The sequence below is a fragment of the Gadus morhua genome, chromosome 12 (assembly GCF_902167405.1).
Source record: "Gadus morhua chromosome 12, gadMor3.0, whole genome shotgun sequence".
Classification (NCBI taxonomy): Eukaryota; Metazoa; Chordata; class Actinopteri; order Gadiformes; family Gadidae; genus Gadus; species Gadus morhua.
In genome coordinates, this window is record NC_044059.1 from 14,737,247 (window position 1) to 14,750,232 (window position 12,986).

The 12,986-nt window shown below is 42.1% G+C and overlaps 1 protein-coding gene and 1 long non-coding RNA gene across 2 annotated transcripts in view; both read left to right on the forward strand.

Annotated features, from left to right (window-relative positions):
• ddah1 (dimethylarginine dimethylaminohydrolase 1) overlaps positions 1-12,986 on the forward strand; it is a 107,384-nt gene that overhangs the window by 15,863 nt on the left and 78,535 nt on the right. The window lies entirely within an intron of this gene.
• On the forward strand, positions 7,849-12,032 carry LOC115555496 (uncharacterized). The gene is made up of 3 exons (XR_003978877.1): positions 7,849-8,648; positions 9,751-9,812; positions 9,988-12,032. It is a non-coding gene; the product is annotated as an uncharacterized LOC115555496 (long non-coding RNA).

The window sequence follows — 12,986 nt, forward strand, 5'->3', positions numbered from 1 at the left end:
AAAATCTCTTTGCTTTTGTTTTTTTCTTTTCTTTAACGTGTTTGGAAATGACTTTTAATGATGTTAACTAGATCTCATAAATGGCCCAAACACATGAAATTTGTATATACCCTATACCGTTTGACTATAAGACCTCTATAAGAATCTCCGCTGTGCAACTATTCATGTAGACAGTCAATGATCAAACTAGTAGCATGAATATGAATTACAGTCCAAGCAGGTTAAGCAAGGCAAGGCAGTTTTATTTTTATAGCCCGTTTTTACAAACAGTTTGTTTCAAAGGGCTTTACATAGCATGAGCATCATAACAACATCCTCTTCCCTTCAACCCTCACATCCACTGAGTAAAAACTCCCAGGAAAATCCTTTTAACAGGGGAAAAATTGCAGTTGGTTCAGAGGGATGGAGCTGTGGAGAATATGTGGAAACACAGAGAGACTGCGAGATGCCAAGGCCAAACTACAAGGTGCGAAAGGTGAGGGGGGGGGGGGGGCTGTACTTACATTTAGTTAGAGTGTCTGCCTATCTGATCCATGGGGAGAGCTGGTTCCACAGTAAAGGGGCCCAGTAACTGAATGCTCTACTTCCCAGTCTGTTTTTAGAGATACTGGGAGTCACTAACAGACCTGCATTCTGGGGGCCAATAAAAATATTTGATAAGTCATAATAATAATAATGACTCATTATTGTGCATTTAAAGATGTATATTATTACATTGCAGCATTATTTGGGGATGACATTACAAGACTTGAATGTGCATTTGAGGGAGAGTTTGCTTTGTATTCCAGCTGGCAAATTTCTATAGGCTACTATAGATCCATTTCAAAACACGTTCCAAGTAGGCTATAGGACAAAGCATGGACAAAGCATGATACATCCTGGAATGAGTGAAGGTTGCCTGCTGACATGTTAAAATGACAGTCACAACTGCCATGAGCAAAGAGCAAAACCATTTGTACATAGTGTAGGCTACAGTAGCCTATTCGATATTGAATGAAGTAGGTTACTGTACACTCTTTGTCACTGTACAGAGTAGACAATATGATTTGCTTGTACAGCACCTTAAAAAACTCACTGTAGCCTATATTCATAGGCACACCCAGCCTCGCTTTCAATATAACACACAATCGCATTCTGTAATCACTGTCAATAAATAATAATATGAAAACAATATAAAATATCTTCCAGCAAGAAAAAATAATTTGTTTACTGTAAATGTATAAAGGTCAACAGATGCGCAATGCTGGGCTCTCCAGTTTTGAACTGAGTTCAGAGTTTTTGTTGGCGGGGGGGATATATTATATGTGACTGCATACAAATTGCATACAAATTTGTCCACAGACATGGTGACTAATGTATGATAGCAGGCATTATTGGCCCTTAACACTAGGGGACCTATTATGCTTTTTCGACTTTTATGACCTATAAACGACCTATAAACGTAGTTATAATGATTGATAGTCATGTTTAAAGGGGACCTATTATGCTTTTCGACTTTTATGACGTATAAACGTTGTTCTAATGATTGATAGTCATGTTTAACCATACACAAAAAACGATGTAGATTTTCGGGAAACTCTTCCTCTCATCTGGGCGCTTTCAGCATTCTCTGTCAACGATCGGTTTCGTCCTATTCCGCCCCCTCGCCACCCTCCTGCCAACCCAACTCCGTTGTGATCGGTTACCTTCCTTGAAGCGCGCGCGGGCAGATTTGACCAGGCATATGGGGGCGCGGCAGGAGTGCATCTACGTAGATGATTTCCCGGAAATGTGAACAAGTGAATGCAAACGTTGTCCCGAGTGTTTAGCGCCCTGCACAGCCACCCCAGACTGTCAGCAGGGAATACGTCGAAATGCATGTACGTCATTATTCAAGTATGGTTAAACATGACTATCAATCATTATAACATCGTTATAGGTCATGAAAGTCGAAAAAGCATAATAGGTCCCCTTTAACCATACTAAAGTGTCAAATAATGACGTACATGCATTTCAACGTATTCCCAGCTGACAGTCTGGGGTGGCTGTGCAGAGCGCTAAACACTCGGGACAGCGTTTGCATTCACTTGTTGCTTCAAGGAAGGTAACCAATCACAACAGGAGGGGGGCGGAGAAGGACGAAACCGAGCGATGACAGAGAATGCTGAAAGCGCCCAGATGAGAGGAAGAGTTTCCCGAAAATCTATATCGTTTTTTGTGTATGGTTAAATATGACTATCAATCATTATAACAACGTTTTTAGGTCATCAAAGTCGAAAAAGCATTATAGGTCCCCTTTAACACTAATATTCAGAAACAACACTGCCTCAAAAGGATATTGGCCTAAGCAACACCAGTAGAGGCATATACCTTTCCCTGAACTTTTAAACGTTGCAAACGTGCAAAAAACATAATTATATATTTAAGTGGCATTCAGTCCAATGCTTAAAATTATATCTGTGGCATTCAGTAGGCCAATGCTGTGGTAAAGTGTGCAAAGTATGAGTATGAATATTTGATGGAGTATGAGTAAGTGTTTCTTTCTGTTACATAGATAGAACTTTATCAATCCCCTGTAGGAGAAATGTGTTAATGTTTGTCCCTATAAAACAATAATGATAAAGAAATGTATACAAAACATGATGGCTCTAAAGTCAAACCTTCCAATCTGAAGGCTCTACTTAACCACTCCCCCTACTCACTTCCACCAATGCAAAGCGAACAGAACTGAGTAGGGGAGGGCGTAGCCCAACTAGTTTGTGACCGACCCAGAGGAACGCAACGCAAATTAAGTGTGAACATGTATTGAGGCTTTAGTAAAATCCCGGGCAATTATGAAATTTCACCCGGACGCATTTGATTACTACCCTTATACTGTTAAATAGCGGCGCAAGTTGTTGGGCGCTATCCTGGTAATTTCTCTGCGTGAGAAATACGAAGTTTGACGTGTGAGCGTGTGCATGGGTTGAATTGCGTGTGTCTCACGGAGAGCCCTGCGCAATGTTCAGCTGTCAGAAATGCAGTGGCGGCTCGCCTAATAGAGGGCGCCGCCCTCCCGCCGACCGGACATCTTTTCTTTTTTAAATATATTTATATATATTTTTTTAAATAATCTTCTCATTTTGAGAATTAATCTATTTTAATTGCATTCGAATAATGCATTTACTTTAGAATATCTTTTGAATCCCCCATCATTAAATATTCATTCACTTACATGTTCAACGTTCATTTTGGTGAAGTAGATGGCTTCCGTGGGGCGCAGTTCGCTCAGCCCCACATGCCTGAATTATTAGCCAATGGTTCCCCCGTTGCTAGGCAGAATAGTACATAATTTCGCCAATCAGGGTCGTCGAATTTGGGCGCTCAAGATATAGCCCCAAGCGCAGTGCACTGTCCACTGCGCGTAACCGCGCATTTGCCATTACCTCAGAGATCAGCAAGATGGCGACTTTCAGTACTGCTACTGCTACTTGTGAGGGTTGCAGACCCTCACAACCTCCCCCCACCCCTTTCAAGTTTACTGTATATAGTTATCTGCAAACCTATGGTGGTACCAGGCCTTCATTGTGCATATTGTATATAGTCCTCTGCAAACCTATTCAGTGTACATAATGTATATAGTTCTCTGCAAACCTATGGTTGCTTCAGGCCTTCAGTGTTCATATTGTATATAGTCCTTTGCAAACCTATTCAGTGTACTACATACAACCACACAGAAAAGTTTGCACATTTACATGAATTTTGTGGAATTCATATTTCATTTTATTTGTCTAAATGCATACTAATGCAGACTGTAGATATATTTATGACGTTTACCAACACAATGGCTTGGCCACACTCACCCATTCTCACACACACACACACACACACACACACACACACACACACACACACACACACACACACACACACACACACACACACACACACACACACACACACAGAGAGAGAGAATGTTACCTTGTGTGTAATTCAAAGTTATTGTTGATGTATCTGCACTCTTAATGTTGCTGATTTCTACAAGGCAAAAAATTAACTTAAAACTTAGATCCCTGGCCCCATTCGTCTTTGTAAGTAAATGTTCTTTTTTTGCCTTTACTATTTTGTCAGAATGCACCAGAATGCTTCGTTTGTTTGTGAAAATCACAAAAAAATCTTGTGGGGGAGGATGCCCCCAGACCCCCCCTACAGGGGTTTGGAATGCAAACGTTCAGCCCCCCCTCAAATAAATTCCACCAGCCGCCGCTGCAGAAATGTGTTGTAATCACTTGTATTCCTCATAGCTCTCAGGCTGTGAGGAAATCAGCAGCTCGCGATCGCAGCTCCTCTGATGGGAACACGCACAGAGCGCATAGTTCAGAGCCGGACAATGATGTCGTAGTAAGGCTTTCTTGGGAAACCTGGCTCGACAGAGCCGCAACTCACAATCAGAGTTAAATGGTACCACGAAGCTCACTTTAGATTCAATTAGTTGAACCAGGTTTTCCACTTTAGGTTCAATGCGCATTCACATAAAAGGGGAGTTTCTCGCGTCATTTGACTCACCCTTATGCAAAGTAAATCGCGCGAGAGCGGTGTATTTCATCCAAGGCGAGCAGTGTATTATTATGAACTCCTACGAGGAATTCAAAGTTCTAATCACAGCCAAGGGGAACACGGTTGCCCATAATATGGCTAGGGTGGCGTGCTGGCAAAAAATAGCCGACCGTGTTAATTCGTAAGTGAAAAGATTCTGCATATTGTCTAAAAAATATTATGCATCATCCCTTGAAATCCCTTTTACCCCCATATATGTGGGGTTAGGGTTAGGGTTAACCCTAACCAATTCTCACAGCTATAATATGAATTTGTAGAATAAAAAATGCCTAGGCCTAATTGTGTCACTGACATAGCGGTTATATAAGGGATAATGGACAACACGGCACTTGACTATAGGTTAATGTACGTTGAACGTGTGGGGCCACCTTCGAACTTGAAACACAGACAAACTGCGCAACACTAGCCGTGTTTACATGGCACATCTGATCCGCATAGATTTCTATGCGGAATAGATCTGTTCCTAAAATGTGATCCCCTACTGTATACATGGCAGTAACAAAAGTGTCCGTTATGTCTCTCGCGCACACCTGACACATCTCTGGACCGGCGGCGACATAATGGACGTCTTACCACTATTTGGCATTGTGAATTTGATTTTAATGAAAGCACAGCAGGAGAAACTTTTCTCTGCCTGCTCCTTAAATTAAGTAGGAGGACAGCACAGCTACGTCCGATCTTTATATTTACCCCCACCTCCGCCGCAAACAAGAGGAATTTGAATGCGAGTCTGCAGCCAAGACTGGTGGGAGAGAGTGGTCTCTCTAAGTTAAGAAGTATTTTAACGTTCAGCCTCATTTACAGTTATCTCGGACGCGCGCGGACACTATGATACGCGAACACGTCATTAATTAACACCCATGTCCCGTCGCTTAGCAACCGGACCCGCTTACCGGACTACTTATGAAGAAAGACGTGAATCAGGCAATAAATCCACTTTCTTTGACAGCGGTCAAGTTCGGTCTGCATAAAAGTACCAACGGACCTCAGTGGACCAATTGCGAACTACTGCAGCTGCTCTAAATTAAACCCCAATCTGTTCGGAATAAGTGTATACATGTCGATTAAAACGGACTACACCACCTCTTCTATTCGGCATAGAATGCCGAACAGATAATTGTATTCCGAATGAGGCGTATATATGATAATTTTCTATTCCACATAGAAATCTATGCAGATCAGATGTGTCCATGTAAACGCGGCTAGTAAGTGCACGGCTTCTTTGTGTAGCATTGACTACATACGGTTGATCAGATAACGAATACCCTCTGATGAGAATCTGTATCTCTCATAAAGAATTTGGTCAGAAAATGCCAAGGGATCAGTTCTGTCCCGAAAAACCCTCTGTCTCCGGAGAGACGCCTGTACAGTGCGCCGAGGTCCACGGTAACACCCAAAAATGGTGACGCCATTGTAGGAGGAGGGGCTAGGAAGCTGCGCACGCCGATTTAAGTAGCCGATCTCCGGCAAGACTAAGCCGAAAAGCTGCTCCCGACCAGGTTTGGTTGTGAGCATAAGTCACCATGGTGATACAGCGACGCTTAGAGATCGACTTTCGTGGTACAACTAACCCAGGCTTTCAGCTCAACATACCTCGCTAACCCTCTAATCGAGCTTCGTAGTACAGGCCCCAGGTCTACTCTGCATCTATTAACTGTGGCTAAACATCAACAATGAAGTCATCATAACTTCATAAGTTCTCATTTTCAAATGATTATGAATGCTATTATTGTTATTTGAAGCCGTGTCAGTCTTGACTGTGGGTGGTGTGGTCCTGCTACTGTCTATAATGCAGTAATATTTTTGTCGACATTATCAAACGGAAGAACTTTTATTTTGAAGAGCACAGGGCAACGAAGCACACTAGCCAATAAGAGGACCCGCCGAATAGGAACGAAAAAACGAATAAACGAACTAGAGCCCGACCGATATAGAATTTTTAAGGCCGATACCGATACAAATATTTTGTGATTAAAATTCCGAAATGCCGATATATCGGCCGATATATATATATGAAAAAAAATCCAGAAACGCGCAACAAAACAAACACATTTCCCTAACATTGGTTATTTGTAGTTATCCTTTAAATCCTTTTCACTCTCAGCTAACACGTAACAACAGCAAAACTGGACATGGTAGTCATGAATTAAGTCATGCTTATCGTCGTTAGAGAATTGATGGGGATGTTTTTTTAATTGTTATTCAAGCAATGTATGTCTCGTGACAGTTGCCAACTTACCATGAACACACTTGCACACATGAACAACACCGATGATCTCCGTCGATCTCCGTCATTCAGTCTGCCTAAATCAGCGGGTTTGGGGTGTTAGAGCGCCCTCTGGTGGACAAACTTTATCTTTTATTTTTTTATATTCATTTATCGGCCATTATAAATGCCGATACCGAATAGTTTGAAAAATGCCTAATATTGGCCGATAATATCGGCCTGCCGATGTATCGGTCGGGCTCTAAAACAAACTGAAATCTTGATTTTCTTTTTTTTGACAAAACGAAAAAACGGCTTGTTTTCTGATTTCTGCTTGTGTCAATTATTCCCAGAAAACGGAGTCATAAATCATACCTTGCTCCTGTAGGCGGGGTACTTTGAGAAATGCATATCTCACTCAAAAAAATCATGTACAGAATTTTTTCAAAGTTTATATGCATGTGGGAGCACCAGAGACCCAAAACAACACCCCAAATCCCAGGCAGTGATGTTGATAGGTTTTCAATGTAGTGAGTCCCCGGGACCCACAGGTGGCGAGTTGGGTGGGTCCCTGAGAAATTCAATGGGTCCCGACTCCCCAGTTTAAAAAATGTGTTTCTTTTTTATTATTATTCTATTTCTTAAATTAAATTAATAGTGTTAAACACGGTTAAACAGTGTCGACACGAATGAGCACAGCATCGAGCAGTGGAAATGTGGGTTTATTTACTATGAAGTTCGTATTTTTAATTGTTGAAATGAAATCAGCGGCGACGAGCTAGTTGTTTTGGTAGCGGCTAAATTAGCATGTCGCGATACTTTGTACAGGGGATCACGTCTGCGCCGAGTAGATGCGCAGAGGGTGGAAACAGCGCTTGTCCGGTCTGCTCACAAGAAGGTTTCTTTGGCCTGTTACTGTGATTAAACACGAGTTGTTTAATGTTCACAATGTATCGTTTTTCATGGGGAAAATGAGATGCGTCCCCGGGACGCATGGATAGTGAGATTAGTGCGTCCTTTCAGATTTTAATGCGTCAGGGACACAGGACGTGTACCTAGCAACATCACTGCCCAGGAAAAGTGTTGTTTTCATAATATGTCCCCTTTTAATGAGTTTTAATTTTGCATTTGTTTTACATGGTAAGCCCCCTGATCTATTTTTCAGAGAAGCCTTCCTTGCCCAGTATGCACCAGGACATTAAGTAAAAACATTGAAGTAGAAAGAAGTACTATCACGATTATATATTGAATGACATGGAAGAAGAGGGAAGATAAGCTGTCGCAGTCACTTATTTATTATTAGGCCGAAAGATTAATTTTTTTTGAATGTTTATGAAATGTTGTGCTGCTGTGTGAGGCACATGCTGCACTGCCCTCCTCTTCATGTGTGCAGTGCAGGCTGTTTTGTAAAGAGGTTTGCCACGTGATCAAATGACACAACCCTCTCCTCCTCACTCACCATGACCTTAACCCCACATACACACTCGCACCAAGACACTATCCCCTTAACCACCTCCTTCAAGTTCGGTTTCCCCAAACACAACGGGCGAACTGCCGGTCTGCCACATAGCTACAGAACAGCTTGCATACAGGAAGTCCCCTCAGCCGAATAGGACTCAGGACAGAGGGGTCACAGACAGGTCATAGGGCGGTTTGTGAGAAAGGAAAGGAAGGAAAGTGGGGATTTGAGAGCTGGTGACTTGGCTGGGAGAGCTAGCCTAGTAACGCTAACGTTAATCCCATCTGAGCTCGACGTGGCTAGCTTTAGCCTAGCTGTGCATTCTAGAACAGTCAATGTTTTTTCGTTGCTGGATTTCAATCGGGTACCTCTGGCTTTTCCAAAACCAAACCTTTCACAGAGTATCAGGTAGGGTGAAACTTGTTTTTGTTGTATTTCTAAGTTGGAAAGGTGTTGTTTATTCAACAGATATTCACGCTATGAAATAAAGCCATGCGACAGGAAACTAAATCCTATTTCTAGCCCTTACCCCTTCCCCTTACCCCTCCCCCTTACCCCTCACCCTTACCCCTTCCCATTACCCCTTCCTCTTGCCCCTCAATACAGAGGGGTAAAACTTTCCCCTAAGAAATGAGACGCCCCTCCATTACGTGGCTTCATCGTCGCTGACTGTGGACAGCTGACTGCTATTTCAACAGAGGCCAAGAGTAGGCATGTTTCAGATCAAGCATACGTTGCGTTGCCTCACATAACATAATGAATTAGTGGATAAAAACGTCAGAAATGCTGGCGTTAACTTCCCTATGTGATGTGACGCGTCACATTGCTTTAAAAACTCGCAGGATCTCCATTGTAACTCCGTCCGTCTCCTTTTCTGTGCATATGCTCTTTCAAATAAATGCAGACATAAGACACTCCCCTCAACATATCAAAACATTGCCATAGTTGGTTGGAATGAAATCTAACCAAGCTCCTTCAATCGATAGTGTACACACACATCGCTAGGAGGAGCTATGCAAAAGAAGACGTGTCTTGTCTTGAATAATTAGTTGATAGGCTACAAAAATCCATGTCTTACACGCACAAACACATTATGGTCACTGGAATGTGATTTGATCTTCACTCTAACTGACCACTATATCAAAGCACAACAGTACAAGAACATATTGCATTTGGTTTCTTTATTAAAAGTAGACAATAACCGATGAAAACACGCAAAATGTGCCGGTGGAAGAGCATGAAGATCCTAAATGATGTTAAAACGTTAATTTCTATTAGTTACGATCAGTGGGTGTTCAGAAGGAAAAACACAAAAAACATCCAATTACGTAACAGAACATTACACTACCTTGATATAGGGTATGTCTACAGTTGAGTTCCACGCGCACAGACCCCTCTCAAAGGCGGCAATTGAGTCGCATTAATTATTAATTCATGATACCGTCCTCACCGTTTATAATGTTGGTTGCCTTGGCCATTTTTCTGTTTTTACGCCTGTCTGTTGCTAAAGAAAGACACCGGAGGCGACGAATGTATCACCGACGCATACGTCTGCTGACTAATCAAATGATGGTACGTATAACTTCTTTATTATTTCCCGCGATATGAAAATCTTAGCCAAATGATTTATGAATTCTCAAATGATTTGATCGAACCACTTTGGTGGTTCATCTGGCTGAGAGGCTTTGACATTTCATGAGGCATCAACTCGACCCCAGTTTGAACATCAGTCTTTTTTTTTCTCCAGGTGGATCGTCCACCTATGTATTGAAGGGTGGATGCGACTGTGCCCATCCTGCGGATATGGCGCGATGAGGGGGCTGAACTGTGGAAAGACTTTCGCCTGTCCAGACGTGCCATGAACAGCCTGCAGAGGCTCCTGGACAGGGGGCAAGATCATGGTTGGGGGAATCAATTTGAAATCCTGATCTACACATATTGGCTTGCCAATGGTTTGTCATACCGGGTGGTATCCAGTGTGTTCAGTGTACCGAAGGCAACTGTGCACAGAGTTATACACCGGGTGGCACAAAGTATCTGGAACAATTTGAACAGGGTGAACTCCTTCCCACAGGCCTATGTGGAAAGCAGTAGGGCAAGGGTTTGCTGATCTATCAGGGACCCCTGCTTTTGCAAATGTTGTCGGGGCAATCGATGGAACACATATTCGGATCAAGCCACCACAACTACATCGATTAGACTATCTAAATTACAACAACTTTTATTCAATTAACATGCAGGCCATATGCGATGCAAAGGGGACATTTTTGGACATTTTTGTGGGCTACCCAGGGTCTGTCCATGACACAAGGGTAATGAAAAACAGTTATTTTTATTTGACTGCCAGGTATCCACCGCGGGGTTACATGCTTTTAGGTGATGGTGGGTACCCCTGCCTCCAGACGCCCGTATGTCTGTTGACTCCCTATAAAGAGCCGGTGATTGGGCGGGTGCAGCAGCGCTTTAATTACCGCCAATCCAAGGCGCGTTCTGTGATAGAGCGGGCCTTCGGGATGATGAAGACAAGGTGGAGGTCAACCCTTTTCCGGGCACTAGAAGTCAAGCCTACCTTTGCCCCCCAGGTCATTGCTTCCTGTGCCTTCTTGCACAATGTTTGCTTAAATAATGGAGACACACTGGATCCTGATGAAGACATTGCCAGGGATGACCTTGACCCCCATCCCCCTCAAGAACAAATTGGACTCAATGAAACACCAGGATTTGTTATCCGAGACTCACTGGCTGCCCAAGTCTCATATGAATTTTAAATGTTATTACGCTTATTTATCACTTGTAAATCGTTTTTCTACAGTTCCCTGTTGGTTTTTATGTTCCCTTACAAGTTTATCCTGATGATTATGTTCATACCTTGTTATTTATTTGTTGATTGATTGTTAGAAAAAAAATGTTTGAAATCTATCTGCTAGTAGATAGTTACTATAATAGTTACTATCTAAACTATCTACTAACTATTTTAAATGTAATTACGCTTACTAATCACTTGTAAATAGTTTTTCTACAGTTACCTGTTGGTATTTATGTTCCCATACAAGTTTATCCTGATGATTATGTTCATACTTTGTTATTTACGTATTTGTTGATTGATAGTTAAAAAAAGAACGTTTTAAAACGATCTGCTTCTTGTAGCATTTATCACACATAGAAAAAACCTTTTTAAACAAGAATATTTATTTGTTCAACAAGTAACATTAAAATTAGAAATATATATAACAATAATAAATAGGAATAATAAATAGCATAAATTAATAAATAGCAAGAATAAAAAACATAGGAACAACAATAATCAATAATTATAATTTGTTGACCATCCTCTCAAAGAGATCCAGAAAGCGATCCGTCTTGGCCTCACTTTCTTTATGGCGCCTCTGCTCCTGAAGGGCCTCCTCAGCCAGGAGTTCTGCCACTGTTTTTGACCTCCTTCGTGGTGGTATGATGGATGTGGTAGGGTGTACTGGGGTGCTGGCTGCTGTCGGGGGTGCTTGGGTGTAGGGCTCCACCATCTCCTAAAGAAATGGGGTCTTGAATAGATGACACAAGGACTGGTGGGTCAATTGCTGGCCGGGCACCAAGAACCTTGTGCATCAAATCAAAATACTGCCAAGTCGCCACAGTCACCTCTCCACTTTCAGTCCCCGACCCAGTTTTGGGAGTCCTCAAATCCTGACAAAACAAACACACACACACACACACACACACACACACACACACACACACACACACACACACACACACACACACACACACACACACACACACACACACACACACACAGCAAATACTCAATTACAACAAAAACAATGGTCTCGTTTGGTTGATACATTCATTAGGCAATTGGTAATTGTTTATTTCAAACTAGACACATACCTTGTACTTCTTTTTAAGATTCTCCCACTTCTTAGAAGCCTGTTGCCTGGTCACTTTCCCCTCCATCCCCATTTCTTCCAGAAAAAGCCTACATCACAGCCAACGTACAGTATAACGACACAGACATTCAGTGGGCTGAGCTCAACACAGAAATACCAAAGTAGAAAACAGACGCAAGAATGAAAAGATTGAACAACGTAAGACTCACTCCCACTGTTTTCTGGCGATCATTTTTGATTTTAGGAACTAATTTTCCCTGGTCGCTCTGAAATTAATGAGCCTGGTCTGGTCTGGTCTCCTGTGGTGTCCCTGAGGTAAAAGTGGAAAGGAAATCTTCAGTTTGACAGGAGAGTGACGTAGCCTAGGTGGCAGCTTTAACGATATCAAAGCAGTGCGACGGTATAATCAACCAAGGAATAGTAGTAGTAAGCAAATCCACTGCACACAAATTTTACTTGAAACCTTAACATGTCATGTCATGTCAAGGGTTATCGGATATCTATCTCAGCAAATAGCGATAGCGGAACACATTAGCATCGGCTTCTAGTGATTCAAAACAAACTTGACTAGTGAATCAAAACAAACTTGACTAGTGATTCAAAACTAACTTCACAATTAAAAACCACTCGAAAATAGTATTATTACACCAGCCTGCCGTAATTAAAGTGCTGAAAACACTTACATTTGTGCGTGTCCTTCGCTTGAGACATCGCTGCTGTTTGTTTATTTGGCGATTTCGGTTGGCCACTAGAGAGCGCCAAAGTCTTGTATGTATAGTTCAACGGTTATTTACCGTTATGTCATGTTTTATATCGAGCTCAGAGATCGCAGTGTCCGTGTATGACTTTGAGCCGAATATAC